General features: G+C 37.4%; 1 non-coding gene across 1 annotated transcript; it reads right to left on the reverse strand.

The window, feature by feature from the left end:
* Positions 1–16,647: 16,647 nt before the first annotated feature.
* LOC118012727 lies at positions 16,648–16,753 on the reverse strand. The gene has a single exon (XR_004679795.1). It is a non-coding gene; the product is annotated as a U6 spliceosomal RNA (small nuclear RNA).
* Between the last annotated feature and the right edge of the window lie 9,831 nt (positions 16,754–26,584).

The following is a 26,584-nucleotide window of genomic DNA, read 5'->3' on the forward strand; positions in this document are numbered from 1 at the left end:
ACCATGTATCTTAAAATTTGATAATGTAAATTAAAAAATTATTGTGGAAAGAAAATCTAAAAGGAGATGTACTTTTGTAACAGTTGTTTAAGTGTACACTATATTATTATTGACTATAGATAGTCAATAATGTTGTAAACAGATTTCTAGGGCTTATTCATCTTGCGTGACTGAACCTTTATGCTTGTTGATTAGAACTCCCCATTTCCCCTTCCTCCTAGCCCCTAGCAACTACCATTTCATTGTTTGGTTCTATAGATTTGACCTTTTTAGATACTTATGTAAGTGGAAACATGCAGTATTTGTCTTTCTGAATTATTATTTCACTTAGCATAATGTCCTCAAGGTTCATCCATGTTATGGCATATTGCAGAATTTCCTTTTTTTTTCTTTTTAAGGCTGAATAGTATTCCATTGTATGTATATACCACAATTTCTTTGTCTATTCATCTGTCAATGAGTATTTAGGTTATTTCAACATCTTGGCTATTGTGAATAGTGCTGCAATGAACAAAGGATTGCCAATATCTCTTGAAGATCCTGATTATAGTTCTTTTGGATACATATTCAGAAGTGGGATTGCTGGATCTTATAGCAGTTCTATGTTTAAATTTTTGAGGAAAGTCCGTACTGTTTTCCATAGTGGCTGCACCATTTTGCATTTCCACCAGTAGTGTGAAATGGTCCCAATCTTCCCACATCCTAGCCAACACTTGCTGTCTTTTGCTTTTTTGAGACTAGCTATCCTGACAGGTATGAGGTGATGTTTCATTGTGGTTTTGAGATGCATTTCCCAGATGGTTAGTGATGTTAAACACTTTTTCATACACCTTTTGGCCATTTGTGTGTCTTCTTTGGAGAAATGTGTATTCAAGTTTTTGTCTATTTTTTTTTAAGATTTTATTTATTTGAGAGAGGGAGAGGAGAGAGAGAGAGCAAGAGAGCGTACAAGCAGTGGGGAGGGACAGAGGGAGAGGGAGAAGCAGACACCCCACTGAGCAGGGCTCGATCCCAGGACCCTGGGATCATGACCTGAGCTGAAGACAGGTGCTTAACTGACTGAGCCACCCAGGCACCCCAGTTTTTAGTCTATTTTTAAATAAGATTATTAGTTTTTTGTTTTTTTTTTTACTATTGAGTTGTACGAGTTCCTTGTATATTCTGGAGACTCTTTATTAGATATATGCTTTTTTTTTTTTTTTTTTACCCAGAACTTGGTTTTTAATGCAATTCTCCAATAAAAGGAACCAGGAGTCCTGGAGGAAATGGCTGATTCTAGAGCTGGGCAGGAAGCACAGGAAGGACTCCAAAAGCATCCAACAACCCCACACTGATGAGAGCGTGTCAGATGGACCCTGAAGCAAACGGAAAGAGCTTCCCATCGCCAAAGCTGGAACAATCTGTGCCAGGCTCCGGGGGCAGGCCCTGGGGGGATCCCCCAGGGACCCCCCACAGTGCTCAAGACGTTTCCGATGCAGGCTCTCGTGGGCTAAGGGTCCAGCTCTCCATCTCAGGGCCCCAGTGAGGCGGCGGGCACAGGGAGCACGGCCTGCGGCTGCCGTTCAGGGGCCAGTTCAGGAACAGGCAGGCGTGGTCACGGGGACACGCTGCAGACCCCACACCCCCACACAGGTGTGAAGGGATGCCACGTCAGAGGGCCGGGCCTTGCCCTGGGATGCCCGGGGCCGGGGCCGCAGCGCTCGGGGAAAGTCCACACGCGGCCCCGGCCCTCGGCCTGCCGACACTCGGGATCCCGCGCAGCAGGATCTGCCCTGGGCGCCTAGGTATATGCTTTGTAAATATTTTCTCCCATTCCATAGTCTTTTCACTCTGTTGATTATTTTCCTTGCCATATAGAAACTTTTTAGTTTGGTGTATTTACACTTGTTTATTTTGTTTTTGTTGCCTGTGCTTTTGGGATCATCCAAGAAATCATGCCAAGGTTAATGTCACTTTACCTGTATGTTTTCTTCTAGGAGTTTTATAGTTCCAGGTCTTATGTGAAGTCTTTAATCCATTTTAGATTCAGTTGGGTTTTTTGTATGGTGTAAGATATTAGGGTCCAAGTTCATTCTTTTGCATATGGTATGTATTCAGTTTCCCACCACCATTTGTTGAAGAGGATATCCTTTCCCATTGTGTTACTTGGCTCTCTTGTTGAAGATTAGATGACCATATGTGGGTGGATTTATTTCTGGTTTCTCAATTCTGTTTTGTTAGTCTGTATGTCTTTCTTTAACAATGTCATACTGTTTCAATTACTCTAGTTTTGTAATATATTTGGAAATCAGGAAATGTCCTACTTCTAGCTTTGTTCTTCTTTGTAAGGATTTAGTATTTGTGGTCTTTTGTGGTTCCATATGAATTTTAGAATTGTTTTTATATTTCTGTAAAAAATGCCATTGGGATTTTGATAGGGATTGAATTGGGTATGTTTATCACTTAGGATATAAGGACATTTTTTTTTATTATGTAATCACCATACATTATATCATTAGTTTTAGTTTTGATGTAGTGTTCTGTGATTCATTGTTTGTATATAACATTTTAACAATATTAACAATATTAAGTTTTCCAATCCATGAACATGAGATGTCTTTCCATTTATCCATCTCTGCTTTAATTTCTTTTATCAGTGTTCTATAGTTTTTGTGTATAAATCTTTTATCTACTTGGTTAAGTTTATGTCTAGGTATTTTTTCCTTTTGGTACTCTTATAAATGGGATTGGTTTTCTAATTTCCTTTTCAGAGAGTTTGTCTTGGTGTGTAGAAATGCAGCTAATTATTGTGTGTTGATTTTTTTTATCCTGCAGTTTTACTGAATTTGTTCATTAGTTCTAACAGTTTTTTAATGGAGCCTTTAGAGTTTTTTATATATGAGATCATGTCATTTGAAAACAGGGAAACTTTTACTTTTCCCTTTATCATTAGTATGCCTGTTATTTCTATTCTTGACTTACTAATTGGTTTGGGCATCCATTACTGTTAGAAGTGGTCAGAGTGGGTATTTTTGCCTTTTTCCTGATCTTTCAGGACAAGCTTCCAATTTTTCCACCATTGAGATTGATGTTAGCCATGGGTTTGTCCTAATGGTCTTTATTATGCAGAGGTACATTCCTTCTATACCTAGTTTGTTGAGAGTTTTTCTTTATTTAATTTTTATCAAGAAAGGGTGTTGAATTTTGTCAAATGCTCTTTCTGCATTTATTGGGATGATCCTGTGATATTTGTCCTTTATACTGTTAATGTGGTATATCATATTAATTGACTTTTGTATGTTGAACCATCCTTGCATCCCTAGGATAAATCCCATTAGTCATCATGTCTGATCCTTTTATAATATACTTGGTGCTAATATTTTGTTGTGGATTTTTGATATGATCATCAGGGATATTTGCCTGTAGTTTTCTCTTTCTTGTGGTATCTTTGTCTGGTTTTGGTATCAGGGTAATGCTAGTCTCATAAAATGAGTTTGGAAGTGTTCCCTCTTCCTCATTTTTTTAGATGAGTTTTTTAAGCATTTTATTTACATCAGGTTTTTATTTTGTCTCTCTCCTTCTTTCTTAGCATACACACACACACACATTCCCATTCATTTTAACTATATAGAAATCTGCCAAATAGTACTGTTCTCTTTGTCAGAAAGCAAAATATTTGCTATGGTATGTAATCATATCCCAGTGCATGATGTATGTCTTTTGAGTTCTTATAATGAACTTTAATGATCTTAACAGTTGAATGTTAGGCCTGAGAAGATGATAGCAAGTCAAGAGAACAAATAAATATGATGAGCATTATAGCTACCTGTGGATGTTTCTGTTAGAAATGTTTTTTTCTAGAAGTTCCTTGCTGTATAAACTATTTCCACCATTGTTAGCCATTTATAAAATAAGGGTGTGTGAATAATTGAGTATCTAGATATTTTTACTTGAAGTATTCTCTTTTGAGAAAAGTGACTCTTAGCCCATATTACTCTTTTTTTTTTTTTTTTTTTTTTATTTGACAGAGAGAGACACAGCAAGAGAGGGAACACAAGCAGCGGGAGTGGGAGAGGGAGAAGCAGGCTTCCCGCGGAGCAGAGAGCCCGATGCGGGGCTCGATCCCAGGACCCTGGGATCATGACCTGAGCCGAAGGCAGACGCTTAACGACTGAGCCACCCAGGCGCCCCTTACTCTTGCATCATTAATATTATCACTATAAAATGTATTTCCTATGTAGTCTTTATCTTTAAATAAATTACTGCAAATGAGACCTAGAGGTTGCTGATCTTATGTGATGTTGGCACTTAAATTAAGGTCATTTCTCATCTCTCTTACTCTCTTTTGCAGTTGTTGTGTTTCAGGTGAAAAGAAAAGATTGGAAGGGAGGAAGGAAACATGAATGAAAAGAAAGAACTAGCAATAAGCATGGTTATTTGGGACATAGGCTTGATTTGCTTCGGAAGCCATTCCAATATGCCCCAATGCTACCATTAACATCATATTTATACCTTTAGAAAAATAAATAACAACTCTAGGTTGAAAATGTATTTTACATTTATTTCCTTCTATGATAAACAGACATAAAAAAAACCCCTTTTAAATGGAGAAAACGATTTTCAGTCATTAGGGAATATTTATCAATTCTCTGAGAGATGATACTAGCTTTTTTTTTATCTTGTGGATACCTGATTTATTTTTAAAAATTTTTTATTGTTATGTTAATCACCATACATTACATCATTAGTTTTAGATGTAGTGTTCCATGATTCATTGTTTGTGCATAACACCCAGTGCTCCATGCAGAACGTGCCCTCTTTAATACCCATCCCCAGGCTAACCCATCCTCCCACCCCCCTCCCCTCTAGAACCCTCTGTTTTTCAGAGTCCATCGACTCTCATGATTCGTCTCTGCCTCTGATTTCCCCCCTTCATTCTTCCCCTCCTGTTATTTTCTTCTTTTTTTTTTCTTAACATATATTGCATTATTTTTTTCAGAGGTACAGATCTGAGATTCAACAGTCTTGGACAATTCACAGCGCTTACCAGAGCACATACCCTCCCCAGTGTCTATCACCCAGTCAGCCCATCCCTCCCACCCCACCCCCCACTCCAGCAACCCTCAGTTTGTTTCCTGAGATTAAGAATTCCTCATATCAGTGAGGTCATATGATACATGTCTTTCCCTTTTTGACTTATTTTGCTCAGCATAATACCCTCCAGTTCCATCCACGTCATTGCAAATGGCAAGATCTCATTCCTTTTGATGGCTGCATAATATTCCATTGTATATATATACCACCTCTTCTTTATCCATTCATCTGTCGATGGACATCTTGGCTCTTTCCACAGTTTGGCTATTGTGGACATTGCTGCTATAAACATCGGGCTGCACATACCCCTTCAGATCCCTACATTTGTATCTTTGGGGTAAATACCCAGTAGTGCAAATGCTGGATCATATGGTAGCTCTATTTTCAACTTTTTGAGGAACCTCCATACTGTTTTCCAGAGTGGTTGCACCAGCATTCCCACCAACAGTGTAGGAGGGTTCCCCTTTCTCCACATCCTTGCCAACATCTGTCATTTCCTGACTTGTTAATTTTAGCCATTCTGACTGGTGTGAGGTGGTATCTCACTGAGGTTTTGATTTGGATTTCCCTGATGCCGAGCGACGTTGAGCACTTTTTCATGTGTCTGTTGGCCATTTGGATGTCTTCTTTGCAGAAATGTCTGTTCATGTCTTCTGCCCATTTCTTGATTGAAGTCTTTGTTCTTTGGGTGTTGAGTTTGATAAGTTCTTTATAGATTTTGGATACTAGCCCTTTATCTGATATGTCATTTGCAAATATCTTCTCCCATTCTGTTGGCTGTCTTTTGGTTTTGTTGACTATTTCTTTTGTTGTGCAAAAGCTTTTTAAAATCTTGATGAAGTCCCAATAGTTCATTTTTGCCCTTGCTTTCCTTGCCTTTGGCGATGTGTTTAGGAAGAATTCGCTGCGGCTGAGGTTAGAGAGGTTGCTGCCTGTGTTCTCCTCAATGATTTTGATGGATTCCTGTCTCACATTTAGGTCTTTCATCCATTTTGAGTCTATTTTTGTGTGTGGTGTAAGGAAATGGTCCAGTTTCATTCTTCTGCATGTGGCTGTCCAATTTTCCCAACACCATTTGTTGAAGAGACTGTCTTTTTTCCACTGGACATTCTTTCCTGCTTTGTCAAAGATGAGTTGACCATAGAGTTGAGGGTCCATTTCTAGGCTCTCTATTCCGTTCCATTGATCTATGTGTCTGTTTTTGTGCCAGTACCATACTGTCTTGATGATGATGGCTTTGTAATAGAGCTGGAAGTCCGGAATTGTGATGCTGCCAGCTTTGCTTTTCTTTTTCAACATTCCTCTGGCTATTCGGGATCTTTTCTGGTTCCATACAAATTTTAGGATTATTTGTTCCATTTCTTTGAAAAAAGTGGATAGTGTTTTGATGGGGATTGCATTGAATGTGTAGGTTGCTCTAGGTAGCATTGACATCTTCACAATATTTGTTCTTCCAATCCATGAGCATGGAACGTTTTTCCATTTCTTTGTGTCTTCCTCAATTTCTTTCATGAGTATTTTATAGTTTTCTGAGTACGGATCCTTTGCCTCTTTGGTTAGATTTATTCCTAGGTATCTTATGGTTTTGGGTGCAATTGTAAATGGGATCGACTCCTTAATTTCTCTTTCTTCTGTCTTGTTGTTGGTGTATAGGAATGCCACTGATTTCTGTGCATTGATTTTATATCCTGCCACTTGACTGAATTCCTGTATGAGTTCTAGCAGTTTTGGGATGGAGTCTTTTGGGTTTTCCACATAAAGTATCATATCATCTGCAAAGAGTGAGAGTTTGACTTCTTCTTTGCCGATTTGGATGCCTTTGATTTCTTTTTGTTGTCTGATTGCTGTGGCTAGGACTTCTAATACTATGTTGAATAGCAGTGGTGATAGTGGACATCCCTACCGCGTTCCTGACCTTAGGGGGAAAGCTCTCAGTTTTTCCCCATTGAGAATGATATTTGCTGTAGGTTTTTCATAGATGGCTTTTATGATACTGAGGTATGTTCCCTCTATCCCTATACTCTGAAGAGTTTTGATCAAGAAAGTGTGCTGTACTTTGTCAGATGCTTTTTCTACATCTGTTGAGAGGATCATATGATTCTTGTTCTTTCTTTTGTTAATGTATTGTATCACATTGATTGATTTGCGGATGTTGAACCAACCTTGCAGCCCAGGGATAAATCCCGCTTGGTCATGGTGAATAATCCTTTTAATGTACTGTTGGATCCTCTTGGCTAGTATTTTGGTGAGAATTTTTGCATCCGTGTTCATCAGGGATATTGGTCTGTTATTCTCCTTTTTGATGGGGTCTTTGTCTTGTTTTGGGATCAAGGTAATGGTGGCCTCATAAAATGAGTTTGGAAGTTTTCCTTCCATTTCTATTTTTTAGAACAGTTTCAGAAGAATAGGTATTAATTCTTCTTGAAATGTTTGGTAGAATTCACCTGGGAAGCCATCTGGCCCTGGGCTTTTGTTTGTTGGGAGATTTTTGATGACTGCTTCAATTTCCTTAGTGGTTATAGGTCTGTTCAGGTTTTCTATTTCATCCTGGTCCAGTTTTGGCAGTTGATACATCTCTAGGAATGCATCCATTTCTACCAGGTTATCTAATTTGCTGGCATAGAGTTGCTCATAATATGTTCTTAGAATTGTTTGTATTTCTTTGGTGTTGGTTTTGATCGCTCCTCTTTCATTCATGATTTTGTTGATTGGGGTCATTTTTCTTTTTGATAAGTCTGGCCAGGGGTTTATCAATTTTATTAATTCTTTCAAAGAACCAGCTCCTAGTTTTGTTGATCTGTTCTATTGTTCTTTTAGTTTCTATTTCATTGATTTCTGCTCTGATCTTTATTATTTCTCTTCTCCTGCTGGGTTTAGGCTTTATTTGCTGTTCTTTCTCCAGCTCCTTTAGGTGTAGGGTTAGGTTGTGTACTTGAGACCTTTCTTGTTTCTTGAGAAAGGCTTGTATTGCTATATACTTTTCTCTTAGGGCTGCCTTTGCTGCATCCCAAAGATTTTGAATAGTTGTGTTTTCATTTTCATTGGTTTCCATGAATTTTGTTAATTCTTCTTTAATTTCCTGGTTGACCCATTCATTCTTTAGTAGTATGCTCTTTAGCCTCCATGTATTTGAGTTCTTTCTGACTTTCCTCTTGTGATGGAGTTCTAGTTTCAAAACATCGTGGTCTGAAAATAGGCAGGGAATGATCCCAATCTTTTGCTACCGGTTGAGACCTGATTTATGACCTAGGATGTGATCGATTCTGGGGAATGTTCCACGAGCACTAGAGAAGAATGTATATTCCATGCTTTGGGATGGGATGTTCCGAATATGTCTGTGAAGTCCATTTGGTCCAGTGTGTCATTTAAAGTCTTTATTTCCTTGGTCTTTTGCTTAGATGATCTGTCCATTTCAGTGAGGGGGGTGTTAAAGTCCCCCACTATTACCGTATTGTTATCGATGTGTTTCTTTGCTTTTGTTATCAATTGCCTTATATAATTGGCTGCTTCCATGTTAGGGGCATAGATATTTACAATTGTTAGATCTTGTTGGATAGATCCTTTAAGTAGGATATAGTGTCCTTCCTCATCTCTTATTACAGTCTTTGGTTTAAAATCTAATTTGTCTGATATAAGGATTGCCACCCCAGCTTTCTTTTGGTGTCCATTAGCATGGTAAATGGTTTTCCACCCCCTCACTTCAATTTGGGGGTGTCTTTGGGTCTAAAATGAGTCTCTTGCAGACAGCATATCGATGGGTCTTGTTTTTTTAATCCAATATGATAGCCTGTGTCTTTTGATTGGGGCATTTAGCCTGTTTACATTCAGGGTAACTATTGAAAGATATGAATTTAGTGCCATTGTATTGCCTGTAAGGTGATTGTTACTGTATATTGTCTGTGTTCCTTTCTGGTCTATGTTGCTTTTAGGCTCTCTCTTTGCTTAGAGGACCCCTTTCAATATTTCTTGTAGGGCTGGTTTTGTGTTTGCAAATTCCTTTAGTTTTTGTTTGTCCTGGAAGCTTTTTATCTCTCCTTCTATTTTCAATGACAGCCTAGCTGGATATAGTATTCTTGGCTGCATATTTTTCTCATTTAGTGCTCTGAATATATTCTACCAGTCTTTTCTGGCCTGCCAGGTCTCTGTGGATAGGTCTGTTGCCAATCTAATGTTTGTACCATTGTAGGTTACATATGTCTTCTCCCAGGCTGCTTTCAGGATTTTCTCTTTGTCTCTGAGACTCGTTAAGTTTTACTATTAGATGTCAGGGTGTTGACCTATTTTTATTGATTTTCAGAGGGGTTCTTTGTGCTTCCTGGATTTTGATGCCTGTTTCCTTCCCCAAATTAGGGAAGTTCTCTGCTATAATTTGCTCCAGTATACCTTCTGCCCCTCTCTCTCTTTCTTTTTCTTCTGGGATCCCAATTATTCTAATGTTGTTTCGTCTTATGGTATCGCTTCTCTCTCGAATTCTGCCCTTGTGATCCAGTAGTTGTTTATCTCCCTTTTTCTCAGCTTCTTTATTTTCCATCATTTGGTCTTCTATATCACTGATTCACTCTTTTGCCTCATTTATCCTAGCAGTTAGCGCCCCCATTTTTCATTGCACCTCATTAATAGCCTTTTTGATTTTGACTTGGCTAGATTTTAGTTCTTTTATTTCTCCAGAAAGGGTTTCTCTAATAACTTCCATGCTGTTTTCAAGCCCAGCTAGGATCTTTAAAGTGATGATTCTGAAATCTAGATCCGACATTGTACTAATGTCCGTATTGAGTAGGTCCCTGGCAGTCAGTAGTACCTCTTGTTCTTTTTGTTGAGGTGATTTCTTCTGTCTTGTCATTTTCTCTAGAGGAGAATAGATGAATGAGAGAACAAAATGCTAACAGGGTAACAACGTCCCCAGAAAATATACTCTAAATAAATCAGAAAAGACCTGAAGCAGTGGGAAAAGAAAGGGAAAGAGAGAAAAAAGGAAAAGAAAAAAGAAAAATAAAAAGATAAAAACAAACAAAAACAGAACAAAACAAAACAAAAAAACCAGAATATGATCAAATATGATCAGGCTGGTACATAGATCAGTGCCACACACTAGATTTTGGGTGTATTTTGGTCTGTTAGAAGAAAGTGCCTCCAAAAATTTTAAAGAAAGAAGAACTTACATATGTACAAAAATAAGGGTTGATATGATGAAGGGATGGAATATGACTGTAAGGATGGAAATCATAAAAAATTTTATAAAAGGAATTGATAAGTTTGAAAAAAGAAGAGGATTTAAAAAAAAGAAAGAAAAGAAAAAAAGGGAGAGAATGTGATCAGGCAGGAGAGTAGGAAAAAAACATACATTAGAGATTTAGGGTATATTTTGATCTGTTAGAAGAAACTATCTCAAAATTTTAAAGAGAGAACAACATATATATATGCCAAAAATACGGGTAACTACTATGAAGGGATAGAATATGACTCTAAAAATGAAAAATAAAAATGTTTTTTAAAAAAGAGATTGATGAAATGTTGGTTGAAAAAGGGAAAAAAAAATTAAAAAAAAAACAGGTAAAAGGAAAAAAAATTAACTTTGAAAGACTAAAGAATCATGGTAAAAAAGCCATGGATTCTATGTGCAGTATTCCCCTAGCGCTGGAGTTCTGCCTTTCTCATTGATGGGTAAACTTGGTCTTGGCTGGCTGTTCTCACTGATCTTCTGGGGGAGGGGCCTGTTGCCGTGGTTCCCAAATGTCTTTGCCGGAGGCAGAATTGCCCCGCCCGTGCCTGGTCTGGGCTAAGTAATCTGCCTGGGTTTGCTCTCTGGAGCTTTTGTTCCCTGCAAGCTTTCTGTACAGCTTTGGAGGAAGAGATTGAAAATGGCAGCCTCCCAGTCTCCGGCCTGGAGGAGCCGAGAACTCAGGACCCCACTCCTCAGTGAGTCCCCAGAGAAAAGCCGTCAGTCACTCCTGTCTCCCCGGTCTCCGGCTGCACTCCGTGCTCACCCGGCCTGTGACCCCGCGTTTCTATCTCTGGCACCCGACCCTGGGTGGAGTCTCCAAACCCAGCCAATCCCTGCAGTGCACTCCCGCGTGGCTCCTCCCGGGGGAGGAAGGTGAGTCTCCCCGGATCTGCCGCTTGTTGGGTCCCTGCTGGAGGAGCAGGGGCCCGACTGTGCCGCGGATCACCGTTTATGGCAACCCCAAGCTGAGAGCCCATGCCTCGGCTCTGTCTCTGCAGCCGGCTTCCCTGCTCCGATACCTGGGAGCTCTGCCGCACTCAGGCACCCCCAGTCTTTCTGTGACCCCGAGGGTCCTGAGAGCGCACTGTCCCGGAGGGTTCCACCCCCCGCTTAGCCACCAGAGTGACGTCCCTCGGCGGAGCAGACTTTTAAAAGTTCCGACTTTGTGCTCCGCGGCTCCATCACTTGCCAGAAGCGGCCGACGGAGGCCCCTCCCCCGCCGTCTATCCTCCCGAATATCGCCTGGGATTCATTTCTCCGCACGTCCTACCTTCCAGAAGTGGTCGCTTTTCTGTTCAGAGAGTTGTTGCTATTCTTTTCTTCGATCTCCTGTTGAGTTTGTGGGTGTTCAGAATGGTTTGATCCCTATCCAGCTGAATTCCTGAGATCAGACGAAATCCAGGTCTCCTACTCCTCCGCCATCTTGCTCCGCCCTTGATATTAGCTTTTATAAAAAGCATGAAAATTTTACAAGAGCCTATAGTATGATGTTAATTTGGTTAAAAAAAATCCTGTTCCTTACAGAAGTAGTAGCTGGATGTATATATTTCACAAAGTTTATTAAAAGAAAATCTGTGACGAACACATGGGTATATTATCAGAATTTTTTTTTTTCTGAATAGGTTACCTGACTTAAGGAAAATGGGATAGTAAAAAAAGTATACCTCATTAGAAAAAAATGACAAGATAAAATGTAAGGAACAAAGTGGATAGATACTTCTCACCTAGTATAAAGAACAGTGGTTTATCAGGACTGTATTTTGGCTGTGAGCAGAAGCAGTTTATGACTTCTGTGCCTTAAATATGTTTTAATTTTTCTCACAAACTGAAATGATGTCTGGAGGTTGACAGTTCACAATTGGTACAGTGTTTCAATGATCTTTTCAGGGATACATATTATATCCATCTCTGTGTTCTGCAGTGCTTAGGTGTTGCATTTTGTTCTCCTAGTTACTGCCTAATAAAACCAAGATGGCTGTTAGATCTCAAGATATTGTATCCACATTTCAGGAAGGGATAAAGGGGAAAGAGTGGTATAAAGGAAGAGAGAGAGAAATGTATCAGCTGAAACTCTTTTTATTAGGGGAAAAAAAAAACCATCTGGAAGCCTTATTTAGGAGACTTCCCCACATTTTATTGGTTAGAAATTTGTCACATTTTACTTTTAGTTGCAACAGAAGCCTTTATGGTAGAGAAGGCAAGAGAAGAGATGACTAAGGTGATATTTAGTGAATCTGCTGCCACAGTTTAATTTTTACCACTGGTAGTAAGCAAAAGTTATGTGCTAAGGAAAAAATATTCTTAAAACTAAAAATTCAGATTTTCTGAATATCACTCATGTAAATAAAAATCAAAATAACTTTTTTTTCCAACAATCAATATATATTATTTGTCCTTTTAAAATTATGTCTCAGGGGCTCCTGGGTGGCTCAGTTGGTTAGGCCTCTACCTTCGGCTCAGGTCATGATCTCAGGGTCCTGGGATCAAGCTCCCTGCTCAGTGGGGAGTCTGCTTCTCCTTCTCCTTTAACCACCCCCCCCCCCGCAATGTTCTCTCTTTCAAATAAGTAAATAAATAAAATCTTTAAAAAATTATGTCTCAGGTTTAAATAATTCAAATATTACAAAATCAAATTAGAAAATTTGATTCAGTGGATAATAATTTTTTAAAAAAGATTTATTTATTTGACAGAGCGAGACACAGTGAGAGTGGGAACACAAGCAGGGGGAGTGAGAGAGGGAGAAGCAAGCTTCCTGCCAAGCAGGGAGTCCAATGTGGGGCTTGATCCCAGGACCCTGAAACCATGGCCTGAGCCAAAGGCAGATGCTTAACGAATGAGCCACCCAGGAACCCCTCAGTGGATAATATTAATCAGTTATTATTATTAGCTACCTAAAAAGTGCCAGATATGAGTATTTGTATATCTAGTTTTGATGTGAAGAAACATATTTAGAGAAGTAAAATAATGTGTCCAATCCCTATAACCTAAAGCAGTGGACTTTGAATTTCAACCTAGTTCTTTCTGACTCAGAGCTTGCACTTGATCCACATATCAACTTCATTGAATAATGAACACTACAAATTAATGATATATTTAACAAAACTAAATTGTGTGGAGATTACTGTATTTTATGTTTCAGATCATCACCTAAATGTTTAGATTTAGCTCTGAAGTGGACCTTTTAAAATACTCACCTTCCAATTAAATACTATTTTTTTTAAATAACTTATCCTCCTATTACCATATCATTCTTCTGTACTATCAAAATCACCTATAAGCAAAGATTAGTAAGAAAATGTGGAGTTTGCATTTAATTAGATTCAGAGACTCAAGCTAGAGCAATACTGCTTTTGTGAAAGAATTTCAGAGGTTACCTACTATACAGGGATAGAAGTTTTGTTTATTTTCTTTTCACCAGCAGGTTTTTCCCCACTGCACTTCCTTGTTTGCCGGTGGGTATAATTCCACTAATATGACAAGGACTTTACCCAAATTGGGAGATCGGTGTTCTTTCAGTTGCTTATTCCAAAAACCTTACAGACCTCTTTGACTCCTTGTTTCACATCCCATATTTGATCTGCCAGTAAATCTTTAAAAAATTATGTCTTTAAAAAATTCTACCTTCAAAATATATATAAAACTTGATTGTTTTCTGTTGACTCTGCACTGCTTCCACCCTGTTCCAAGTTACTGTCGACTCTCATTCTCATCTGGATTATTGCAGTAGCTTCCTAAATGGCTTTTCCTGTTTTCATCCTTTACCTTCCCATTCTATTCTCGAAAGACTAGCCAGAATAATCTTGTTAAAATGGAAGTCAGATCATGTCACCCCTCCGCTTTTAATCTACAGTGGCCCCATCACATGTGGTAAAAGCCAGTCTTTACAATAGTCTGAAAGGTGTGACATAGCTTACAGTGTTTCTTTGATCTTACTTTCTCCCCTTTTTCTGTAGTTCTTTTTTTCCAGCCTTGAGAGTTGCCTTTTAACTTCTTAAACCTGCTAGGTGCTGCCCATTTCAGGGCCTTTGCATTGCTGTTCCTGCAGTGTAGGATGCTCTTTCCCATATATTGGCATGTCTAGTTCTCTCTCTTTTGTGTCCTTACTCAAGACTGCCTTCTTAGTAAGGCTTTTCCTGGCTATCTTACTAAAAATTTCAACGCCCTTCCCTTAATTTCTTACCCTTTTCCCTGCCTTACTTTTCCCCCTGTTATGCTATCAAACATTCTATCTCACTGAAAAGTTGAGGTTTTTATCTTTTTGTTTTTACCTATTCCAGGTTCTTAAAACATTCTAGTATATAATGGATGCCCAATAAATACTTATTGATAGAATGAACAAATGAGTGAGTGAATACATGAATGAATATTCATTCAGTGTTTTTTGAAATGTCTAATAGGGATCTCAGGATTCTTGAAGTTTTTCTTAGCTTGTTAGTTATAACTCCTATAACTATTAAACCATTCGTATTTTTTTTTTAACTTGTTGATTCTGGCTACTCTCAACATCAATATTAATTGCCTAGGTAGTGTATACTAGATTATTTTAGACTCTTGATTTAGACTCTTAGATTTTGACCTTTAAGTCTTCCCATTAGTGATACTGGAAAGCTGTTAAGACTTTTGGAGACTCTGCATGGATTACATTTCTGCTTTTTTTCTTTCATGATTTATTTCAGCTTGTTAAAATATTTTGTGTTAATTATTTTGTACTTTCATTTTTATTATGCAAAATTATTCAGAATAAAACATGCATATTCTAAAAAAAAAAAAAGGTAACATGCGGACAGTGTTGCAAAACTCCAGGTGGGAGCTGTGACTGTCATGTAAAAATGACATATGTAAAAGTTATAAAATATACAACTGAAGTGTTTGAAGGAGAAAGGTGTCATTTGGGGGAGATTTATTCTCAAAGTCATAAGAAAAAAAAGGGAAGTGATCCCACCTGTTCCTTCTAGAGGTTCTCATTGCATTGCCATGTTTAATGGCAATTTATGTGCTGTATTACAAACAATTTAAATAAAAAAAAAAAGCTCTTGCCTTCTGGAAAATAGACCAGTTAGAAAAATGATGCACAGTTGCCGAATTAAATATGTTCATTGAGTTGTTGGAACCACTTAAGTTCATAAACCGCGATATAGGAAGACACATAAATGAAGCCACACTTCTTTTATTTACATGATATACATTAAAAATCTTAGATATATATTGTTTTTTGAGATAGAATTACTATATAGTGACATGTACACATTTTTAAGTGTACAATTTGGTGACTTTTGACAAATGCATGTAGCCAGCCATGTAACCTACATTGCCATCATTCCAGCAAGTACCTTCATGTCCTTTTCCTGGTTATTCCTCTCCCTCATTTAGAGGCAACCACTTTTTTGATTTTTAAAACTGTTGATTTCATTTTGCCTAATATTAACTTTCATATAAATGAGTTGTTTACTCTTGTATTCAGCTTCTTTTGCTCGCATATTGTCTGTTAGACTTATTCATGTTGTTGTGCCTACCAATATTTTTTTATTGGTGTGTAGTGTTCTGCTGTATGAATGTGCTAAAATTTGTCCATTTTTCTCTTAACGGAATTTGAGTTTCCAGTTTTTGCCACTAATGAATATAGCTTCTATGAGCATTCTGGTGCACATATTTTTGTGGCTATATGTTCTTTTTTTTTTTTTTTTTAGTTTTTTGGTAAATATAGAGGGGTGGAATTGCTAGATCAAAGGATAGAGGTATATTTAACTTTATAAGAATCTGCTAAACCTTTCTCAAAAGTGGGGGTCTATTTCACACTTTAAGCTACCCATTTATTTTTATTGTTTTAAAATGGTATAGACTTCTGCAATTCCTAATAGAGAGTGGCCATTTGGGGAACTTAGATTAGGTACCAAAGTCATTCTGTATATACAAGGTATTTTTAAGTGTTGTCTGAATATCAACTGTGTTTATTTAATTCTGAGAAAGAAAAGTGGGGTGTGTCTGATTTTTCTGCGGACTAGGTATGGAACAAAATGTTCTTAAAAATCTACATGTTAAAAGAGTCCTTAAAACCCACTTAATAAATAAGAAGAAATTTCCATACTATGGCTGTTGTGGGGATGATTAAGACTACTCATAATTTGAGTTCACAGTTCAAACTATCCCTCTAAACACTTTTTTTCCATATAACATTACATAACCATCTTTATTACATGTGTTTCTAGACACTTCTCTAATTGCATTACAGAATGGATATTCCATTCATTTCCAGGAAAAAAAAACCACACAAAAAACAACAAGACTCTTCTCAAGTAGGGTAACAGGGACATTCTTAAATCCATTTTTATTACATATGTTTAAAAAAACTTCTTAAAATATGGAATACTGCTCCAATTTGTATGTCATCCTTGTTCAGGGACCATGCTAATCTTCATATTGTCCCAGTTTTAGTATATGTGTGCTGCTGATGGGAGCACCCTACCCCCCAAACTTTTTGAACTTATCAAACCCAATATATATTGTGACAAACCACCTTTAATTTTTCCTGTCCATGTTTCATCAATTTTAATATTTCTAACTTCTCCCACTGAATTCATCAAAATTTTGTTTTTGATGAGTTAACATCCAAAAGAGCATAGACATTTCTGAAACCTCTTTCCCTCTTCCCTAGGGAAGTGTGTTTTAAAAGAAGTTTAAAAGGAGTTTCATTCTGGAAGAACTTAAAATCAGTTCTATATTCATTATCTAGAAGACCTGGCAAAATCAACTATCTTCACCCTGGCCTGTGTGTCATTGTTGAAGTAGAGAATGTGGAGCTAACAGTAAGGTTCCTAAAATGCATGTGCTTTCACAAGCCTATTCTCATGTGAAATGTTGTTTTTCCTCAGAAACATATTTGTGTTTGAGAAAAAGCAAATACAGGGCAAAATTTTGCGGGAAGGTTGAAAACAGGTACCATGGAAAATATTATTATTGATTTTTATAAATGTATTTGGCAGTGAATGTGTACTGAGTTGTCCAGTGTAAGCATCCAGGACTTTTTTTTTTCCCCCCATTGGTAATATAGTAAAGTCCTCTTTCAGTAAACATTTGCTTTTGGGAAATATAAAAGGTCAGTTTTGGCCAACTGCATCAGTCCTTATTCTGCCATCTGTAAAAAATTTAGGCTTTGCCTTTTTGAATGACCCTTTAAAAATATACAAGACCTAATTCTATCCTTTACTCCCATAAGCCTCCCATTGGACTCTGGTGGGAACATTTTACAGTTAAGTTCTGAGGAATAGGACATTTCATAATGCCTTCTTGTGAGAACTTCCTTGGGCACAACTTGGCCAACTCATTCCTCGTGAGAGTGTTCTGTGACCTTACTGGCTTTAGAACTTCAAAATAGACTCTAAGCTGTTAAGCAGTAGTGCTGCTTGCAGATCTATCTATCTATCTTCTATCTATCATCTATCTATCTATCTATCTATCTATCTATCTATCTATCTATCTATCTTTCTATCTATCTATCTGTCATCTGCTATCTATCTGATCATCTATCTCCATGTAACCCTAAAATTCTAGTGCAGGAGACATCAAAAGTAGATGACTCTTGGTGCACTGAGGAACTACGCTCTTTATCCGTCTTATGTTGATTAGTAGGTGTGTTCATTTTCAATGCCCTACTCTATCCTTTTGTAGTGCTCTATTTTAAAAACAGTATTTCTTGAACACTTAGTATGTGCCAGGCACTAGTAAAGAGAAACAGGCTGAAACAGGGTGGCTAAAAAATGTAATGAGAATACACAGCAGAGCCAGTATTTAGACCATGCTCCCTGAGTCCAAACCCATGGATCTTAACTGGTACGTACCTTGCATTATACTGTACTGTGCCTTTTATATACTTTTTTTTTTTTTTTAAATAGCATAGGGAAGGTCATTGTCTTGGGAAGGCCTTGTTTATTTACCAGTCTCTCTAATGAGTCTGACTAGCTTGAGATAGAGTTCTTGTCTTTCTTATCTTTGTATGGCTAGAGCAGGTTTCTTGGGAGGTCAATAAATGAATCTTCAATTTAAAAATTACTCTTTCTTTGTGATTATAAAAGTTTACCTTCTTGTCATAGAAGACTGGGCAGGTAGACAAATAAGGAAACAAAAACATAAGTTGTTACCAAAACCCATTATCCAGAAATAACTGAACAAATGTTTGATAAATGGGGGAATTCCAAATATTTTTAAAAAACCCTATAATCTTGTTTTGCGTCTAATACTTTTATTTAACAGTGACATACCAGGAAGACTTGATTGCTTGATGTTAATTATGCATGATTAATGCATGATAAAGTCTAGCCTTCATAAAGCTGGAAGGTGAAAAAGAGGGAAAACAGCAAATGTTTCAGTGATGAAACTTACTATCACAGTGTAAACTTCCTGAAATAGCATTTTATTTGAGAATATACATCTTTTGAGTCAGTTTGTTTGGAACTATTAAACTGATTCTAAGATACTTATTTAAAAATAATCTCTTATGATCAGAAATACATTTCATGATTAAAAAACATCTTTTTATCTGTATGCTTGCTAAATAGGACTTTATTTAAAAGTGCTATAGTTACGAACAGTTTATTGGTGAAAGTCTAGCCCCTAGTGGACAGGAGTCTCTGGTACATACCCACATACTCAGCTAGTATAGCTTGAAGGGATACCTGCTAAATCTCCAGGGCTTCAGAATGAAATACTGTTCAAGACTCTTGATATTAATATTTTCTTCTCTTTTACTTTCATTTTCATAAAATATGCCATAATTTTATGTCTGGCTTATAAGAACTTTATAGTATTTGAATGAATATTAAGACTTTTTTTTTCTACTGTTTAACTTTTTTTCCCAAGCAGTGATTTTTCTAGCTTCTTTGAGAGTGAAAAGAGTAAAATTTCTCACCAACCCCCACTTCTCTCCCTTTCTCTTTTCCTTTCACTATAAGTATTCAACATTTGCATTTACACTTTTCTTTCAGGATAGATTTAGGTTGCACTTAAAACTTAATCCCCAATACATACACACACACACTCCACATACGCATTTCACAAAATCAACTATTTCTTTTAAAAATGAAAAGAACTTTTCTTTAGTTACTTCTTTTCTCTTTTATGAGATGTTAGAAAATGATAATTACAGTACAGAAATTAAACACTCAAATAAGATATGACCATACTTGTGAGTGAAATAGTACCTGATACATAATACCCGATCAGAATGTGATTTTCTTAAGCTTGCAATATCCTTCTCATTCTAAGCATTGTGTTAAATCACATTTCATAATTCAGAGAAACTATAATTAAACTTATCTAATCACTTTGATGATGTTTGTTTAGTTTTAGAAACTTAACCCAAAAGACTGAATTTACATTTTAGATATCAGTTCTGCTATATGTGATCCAGGGTTTATGGAATAAAGCAGTTACGTGCACAATACTCAAAAACTTTGTAAGTGACACATTAAAAAAAAAGATAGAAACCTAGTAAAAATGGTAGTACTGTTTTACATACATTAAATGGTTAGAAAATATGTAAATACTATAATAAATATGGTACTTTACCTTGAAACAAACTTGAAGTTTGCATGTGGGTGTTAGAAGGATTGCAGATAAAAAGCCTTTGCACAGCAAAGGAAACAGTCAACAAACCAAAAGACAACTGACAGAATGGGTGAAGATATTTGCAAATGACATATCAGATAAAGGGCTAGTACCCCAAATCTATAAAGAACTTAACAAACTCAACACCCAAGGAACAAATAATCCGATCAAGAAATGGGCAGAAGACATGGACAGACATTTCTCCAAAAAAGACGCCCAAATGCCCAACAGACATGAAAAAATGCTCCATATCACTGGGCATCAGGGAAATACAAATCAAAACCACAATGAGATACCACCTTACACCAGTCAGAATGGCTAAAATTAACAAGACAGGAAACAACATGTATTGGCAAGGATGCGGAGAAAGGGGAAACCTCCTACACTGTTGGTGGGAATGCAAGCTGGTGCAGCCACTCTGAAAAAACAGTATGGAGGTTCCTCAAGAAGTTAAAAATAGAGCTACCCTATGACCCAGCAATTGCACTACATACTACTCAACCATCAGAAAGACTGAATACCCACTATTTGCATCGACATGGGTGGAACTGGAGGGGATTATGCTAAGTGAAATAAGTCAATCGTAGAAATACAATTATCATATGACCTCACTGATGTGTGGAATTTAAGAAACAAAACAAAGGATCATAGGGGAAGAGAGGAAAAAATAAAAGAAGATGAAACCAGAGAGGGAGACAAACTTTAAGAGACTCTTAATCGTAGGAAACAAACTGAGGGTTGCTGGAGGGGAGGTGAGTGGAGGGATGGGGTAACTGGGTGATGGACTTTAAGGAGGGCATATGATGTCATGAGCACTGGGTGTTACATAAGACTGATGAATCACAGACCTGTACCTCTGAAACCAATACTACATTATATGTTAATTAATTGAATTTAAATAAAAAATGTTAAAAAAAAAAAAGGGTTGCAGCTTGTGAGTTATTGTGAAATGGTGGAAGGAGGATTATCTGAAATTAGATGGGAGGTTCTAAAAGCAGATGTGAATGGGTGTGGCTCATAACCCAGGCCAGTGAACTAAGGTAGCTGGCAGATATTTGAGGAGGGTGTGTGTGTTTTGTGTATTCCTGTGCAATTGGATCAGTTGAGTGCAGTTTTCTTCATTATCTAGTGTTGCTCACGTGAAATGGTGCATAAGGAAACATTAAATATGCATTGTCCTCGAATTGTCCCTACTGTATCAAATGCATCAGAACAAATTCCTGTTTTCCAAACAATAGCAGAACTGATTGTACTCTTTGTGAAGACCTGAAATAGAAGAAAAATGACTCATTTGGAATGAGAGCTATTTAATGTTTAAGACATGGTATAAAACATTGCACATAAGCTGGCCTAGACTTTGTTGGCTTCTCTTTGTGGTATGTGTTTTGGCTGCTACCATCATCAGCACAATTAAATTCATTTATTTCATGTTCCTTTAAGTTGTGCTGTGGGCTTGATATATATAATGTAAGTGAAGCAGGTATGGTTCTTAGTTTCTCTTGAGTTCATGCTTTATAAAATTTTCAGCAGGAAGCTATAGGGAAAGATTGATTGCGGACATTCTTTGAATTTTAGTTATATATATGCAAATGGAACGCACAACTCAAATAATAAAGAGAAAGTGAATTTGTCTCTTTGGTCAGTTAGGATTAGCTTCACCAATGCTACAATTTCAGAAGACTAAAATAGGTTTAGAAAAATACAAATTTACAGGTTAGAAAAATACAAATATTTCTTATTCAGTGCATTTGGTCAAAATAAAAGTACCATAAAAATAACACGTGGTTTTTTTTTCCTCCAAATTTATACCTAAGTTTTCTGAATTCAGTAAATCAGCACCAATATGGTGTCTCAAGCCAAAAACCCAAGAGTCCTTCTGGATCCCCATCTCTCTTTCATCCCCACCCTCATGGCCATTCCAAGTATGCCAGTGTTACCTCTCAGATACATCCAGAATCTGCCCATCCCCACTGTCACAATTGCCTCTCATCTGACTACAGTTACCTCTTAGCACTGCCTTCTCTTTCTCCTGTGGTCCATTCTCTGCCTGGTTCCCAGGGTGACTGTTTAGAATTATAGATCAGATCACATCCTTCCTCTAACCTTCCAAAGGCTTCTCATCTTATTTAGGATGAAATCTAAACTCCACCAGGGTCTATTGAGGCTCTACATAATCTTCCTCTTTTGACTGTGTCTCTAATGTTATCTCCCATTCTTTGATTTGACCATCTCCAGCCACATTGGCCTTCTTCCTGCTCCTTGACACCAGTTCTTCTCTTTGCTGGAATGTGCACAACCTAGTCTTTGTAGAATAGTCTTCTTGCTCAGATCTCAGCTTTCATCTTGCTTCTAGAGCGTCACTCTCCCACCATGACCCTGCCTCCATACTGACCTATTAAATCATCCCATTTTATATTCTGCACAGCTCTATTACCTTTTGATATTTTGATCATTTTATTTTTTAATATATTCATAATCTCTTTTCCTCTAGAAAGAGCCTTTCTCTTGTTCAGCACCATATCCCCGGTATATCTTTTAGTGCATGAACAATTAGGTGCTCTATATTTGTGAAATGAATTAAGGTTGAAAAAAAAGTAGAGGGGAAATATACTTTTTTTTTTTTGCTAGAAAATAGGCAGAATTTTGTGTTTATAATGTAAGTACTTTTAGACTTTTAAAAATAGTATTGAGCCTATGTGGTTGTTTCAACCCAGTTAATAAGAATTAATGGTGATAAGCAAGCATTTAGCAATGACTTACTTTATCCAAGGCACTTTCCTAAATTCTTCTGATATATGAAATAATTTAATTCTTATAACACTCATTTGAGGTAGGTACCATTTTCCAAATTTAAAAGATGAGATAATTGAGTTCTCTGGGTAGTGTAGTTAATAGGTAGTACAGCTGGTATTTGAACTTAGGCAGCTTCATTAGAAAGTCAGTTGGCTTAGCCACTGTGCTGTCCATAGAAGTGGCATCTCATTATGCACTTGGCTTTCTTACTATGTACACTACTGCTTAGCACCCAGCACAGCCCAGAACCTCTGGGGTTTTTGTTGTTTTTTATTTAAATTCTTTGTTTGTTTTTTTACTTAAAAGTGTAAGAAGGATAAAATTAGTTAACTACAAGAACTATGACACACAAACCCAATATCACTATAAAGATCCAAAATAAAAAAAGGCATTTGCTGGACTGTTGAAAGAACCTTAAATATGAAGCAATATATTGATCAGCACCATATGGATTTTTTGGTAAATAGCCACTCAAGCTTACTCTGGACCAGGCATCAACTATCTTTTCTTACTGGCTTACAGCTTTTAAAAAAGACATCAGGAAAGCGGGTTGAAATTTATTTTAGAGTCCATGATGCCAGGCTTATCAAAGCCTAAGGGTGCAGAAACAAAAGAGCCTGTGATTTTCAGAAAGTACAGTGGAGGGGAAAGTACTAGGTAGAAATACATCCACAAATAATGTAGGATTACCAAAACCTGGGGAGGAGGCAGTGACATCAAGATGTAGCTTGCATCTGTTGGCATGCTTGTTGAAATCTACTGAGTTTAAGTCAAAGCATGGTGCAAGGAATCAGGAGATAAACTTCGTGTCTTTCTCGGGCGCTTGGGTGGCTCAGACGGTTGGGCGTCTGCCTTCGGCTCAGGTCATGGTCCCAGGGTCCTGGGATCGAGTCCCGCATCGGGCTCCCTGCTCCTTGGGAGCCTGCTTCTCCCTCTGCCTCTCTCTCTCTCTGTCTCTCATGAATAAATAGATAAAATCTTTAAAAAAAAAAAAAAAAACTTCGTGTCTTTCTCTGGCAACTTACTGTAAGCCAATTGTATGTCTGAATCTTAGTTATTTTATATGTAAATGGTGACACTGTGTTACACTTAACAGCTTTCTTGTGTGGAAGCAGAGCACTGGACTACATGTCCTCTTAGAGAATATTTTTTTTTAAAGATTTTATTCATTTATTTGACAGAGAGAGAGAACAAGTAGGCAGAGAGGCAGGCAGAGGGAGAGGGAGACGCAGGCCTCCCGCCGAGCGGGGAGCCCAATGTGGGGCTCGATCCCAGGACCCCGGGATCATGACCCGAGCTGAAGGCAGCGGCTTAACCGACTGAGCCACTCAGGCGCTTTCATGTATATGATGATAGTATTTGGTGGCTTAGAAGAACAGGAATGGAAAAAATGGCCTTGAGAATAATGAAGACAGAATTGCTAAAGGATGGACACTAACATGTTAAGGTGAAAAAGCTTTGAGATGGAGAGTTAGTTCTTACTGTCAAAAACAATTTATGTATAAAAACTATAGGAGAAACCCACTAACAACTTCTGGGGCTGCAGAATTATGGGACTGCCTACCAGGTATTTTGTATTGTTCTTTTAATTTTAAAATTTGAAATTGCAAAACCAATAAAATGTGTTTTAGTATATCTTCATTTCCTGCTTTCCTTTCAGGGTTAAACTTAAGGAATTAAATTCAGCATAAAGAAAGCAAATATTGAAAATTTTGCCATTACTCTGCACAGATATATAGCATCAAATGAATGAAAGACACACTCCATTAAATGAGGATATGGAGCTAAATTGCTCTGTATAGAATGGAAGAAAATATTTAAATTTTTCCCTGATGGGTTGGGGAGGTGGGATTTTTATGAGTCCTAAAATGTGGAGGAGACAGAGAGAAGAGGTAGCAGCCTGGCAGAAGATTAATGTTTGGAGGGGGGAAAGGTAATCACTAAAATTATACTTTGGCATGTGGTTAAGCAAATTCTAAGAATAGTAATTCTCAAATGCAGTTTAAAATTATTCCCTGATCTACCCTTTCCTGTGGTCCTTTTCTATTTTACCTAAAATTTTAATAAAATTTACACATCCTATTTTGTAATCCTAATTTACATCCTATTTTGAGGAGTAAGGGAGGAGACAGAAGACAAGATAGCAGCTGCAGGAAATGAGAGGGTAAGGTAAGTGAGAGATGATGAGGAGACTCCATCTAACCATGGGAATATGTGAAATATCTGGTAGAGTTTTGGACTTCCTTCAGGACATAAGATGAAGACTAATCCTTTTAATTTAATTATGAAAGCAGTGAGTTCCCCAAAGACTAAAAGACTGTAGAATATCCAGGCAATAGACACTTTGTGGATCATATATGTAAATACTTATATTACAGACTTTTGGGAAGACTTCAAGGAAAAACATTATATAGCCACTAAAGAGAAGTGAGTATAAGGAGATATATAAGAGGATGTATTTTCTCTGCATCCATTCATCCTACTTCTGGCAACAGTCGTTTGGGGATCTACTCCTTCCCTTATTTTGTCCATATGGTTTGGTAGAGTATCTCCAGTTTCTCCAAGTGGAATGTGTAATTTGGACCTGAGCCAATCAATAATTTACCCTGGCCACAGCAATTGATTAGAAATATAGGCATTGACCCAAACCGGCACCAATGAGAGAAAAGTTTTCAGGAAACCTATATTTGGACTTTCCTCCTAGGCCTAAATCCTCTTTCATTGGCTTTATATTCTGGATCCAGTTTGTAGCAAAATAGTAGCAACAGCTAAGACCCTATTGCTATGTGGATTCTAAAGAAGTCTCTTGAGTGGTAATTGCAATGAAGAAGAGTGATAGCAATGCAACAAGTGATGGTAACACAGGGAGAGGAGAACTTGAGTGAGGGAAGGGAGTACAGAGTGGAGAAACTCAGAGAATTTATATACCAGGTGCTATGTTTAGGCTACATGTACTATTTTAATCCTTAAAGCAATTATTATTATTATTTCATTTTGGCAGATAAGGTACTTAAGTCTTAGGCTGAGTCATGGTCCAAGGAAGAAGCAAGACTTTAATGCTCTGATATTGTATCTCATTCCAGGCTCTGATCTTAACTGTTTCGGAAATTGTAGAGATAAGAAAAGGAGGAATCTGGGGGCTACTGGGCTACAGATTTTTCACTTATGGGCTCAGAGAAAGATAATTATATTCCTTGAGTCTATGGGACTCTCCATAGTGTCCTCATCCCTCCACATCCCTTTCCCTGCTGGTATCTGATAGGAAATAAGAGTTACATTTTATTGAGCATTTTAATTGCTGATATGGAAGCCTTATATTTCCCTTTGCAATCTAGGAAATGAGGTTTTCTCAGTGGTAAAAGAGTTTCTAAGACATAAAGTTTAGATATTTTTCTTTACCTATTCTCATTGGCTCTTAATCCATTTGAATGTAACTTACTGTCTAACAGGAGTATATAAAATATCTGAGTTACTGAAAATTCTTAATTATCAGTGTGTGCGCAAATGAAGTTTATCTATGGTAGAAAAGCTATTTTAAATCTGGAGAAATGGTGAGAACATTAATATTATGGGGATGTGCATTTTGCACCAGAAAATGTAAGCATTGTTTTTCTAAATGGACAAAGTGAGCTTCTGAATACAGTGAAGACAGTGGAGATGGTGGAGGTTGGTGCCTGCTGGTTAACACTGTGTAAGCTGCATACTTTTGTTTCTATGTTTAAAAAATAGCCATGAAAAGGTGGTTTCTAGAAATAGATGTGGATTCCAATGCTTGTGTAACTACTGATTTCTAGTTATAGGAAAGAAAGAAGCCATTTTCAACATATGGAACTAATGTTAGGAAACCCTTTTATTGTCTAAAAGGGCAAATATGCACTTGAGAGCTCATCCCTTTC

This window comes from Mirounga leonina, unplaced genomic scaffold, assembly GCF_011800145.1.
Source record: "Mirounga leonina isolate KUSES-001 unplaced genomic scaffold, KU_Mleo_1.0 Mir_151, whole genome shotgun sequence".
In the NCBI taxonomy this organism is placed as follows: Eukaryota; Metazoa; Chordata; class Mammalia; order Carnivora; family Phocidae; genus Mirounga; species Mirounga leonina.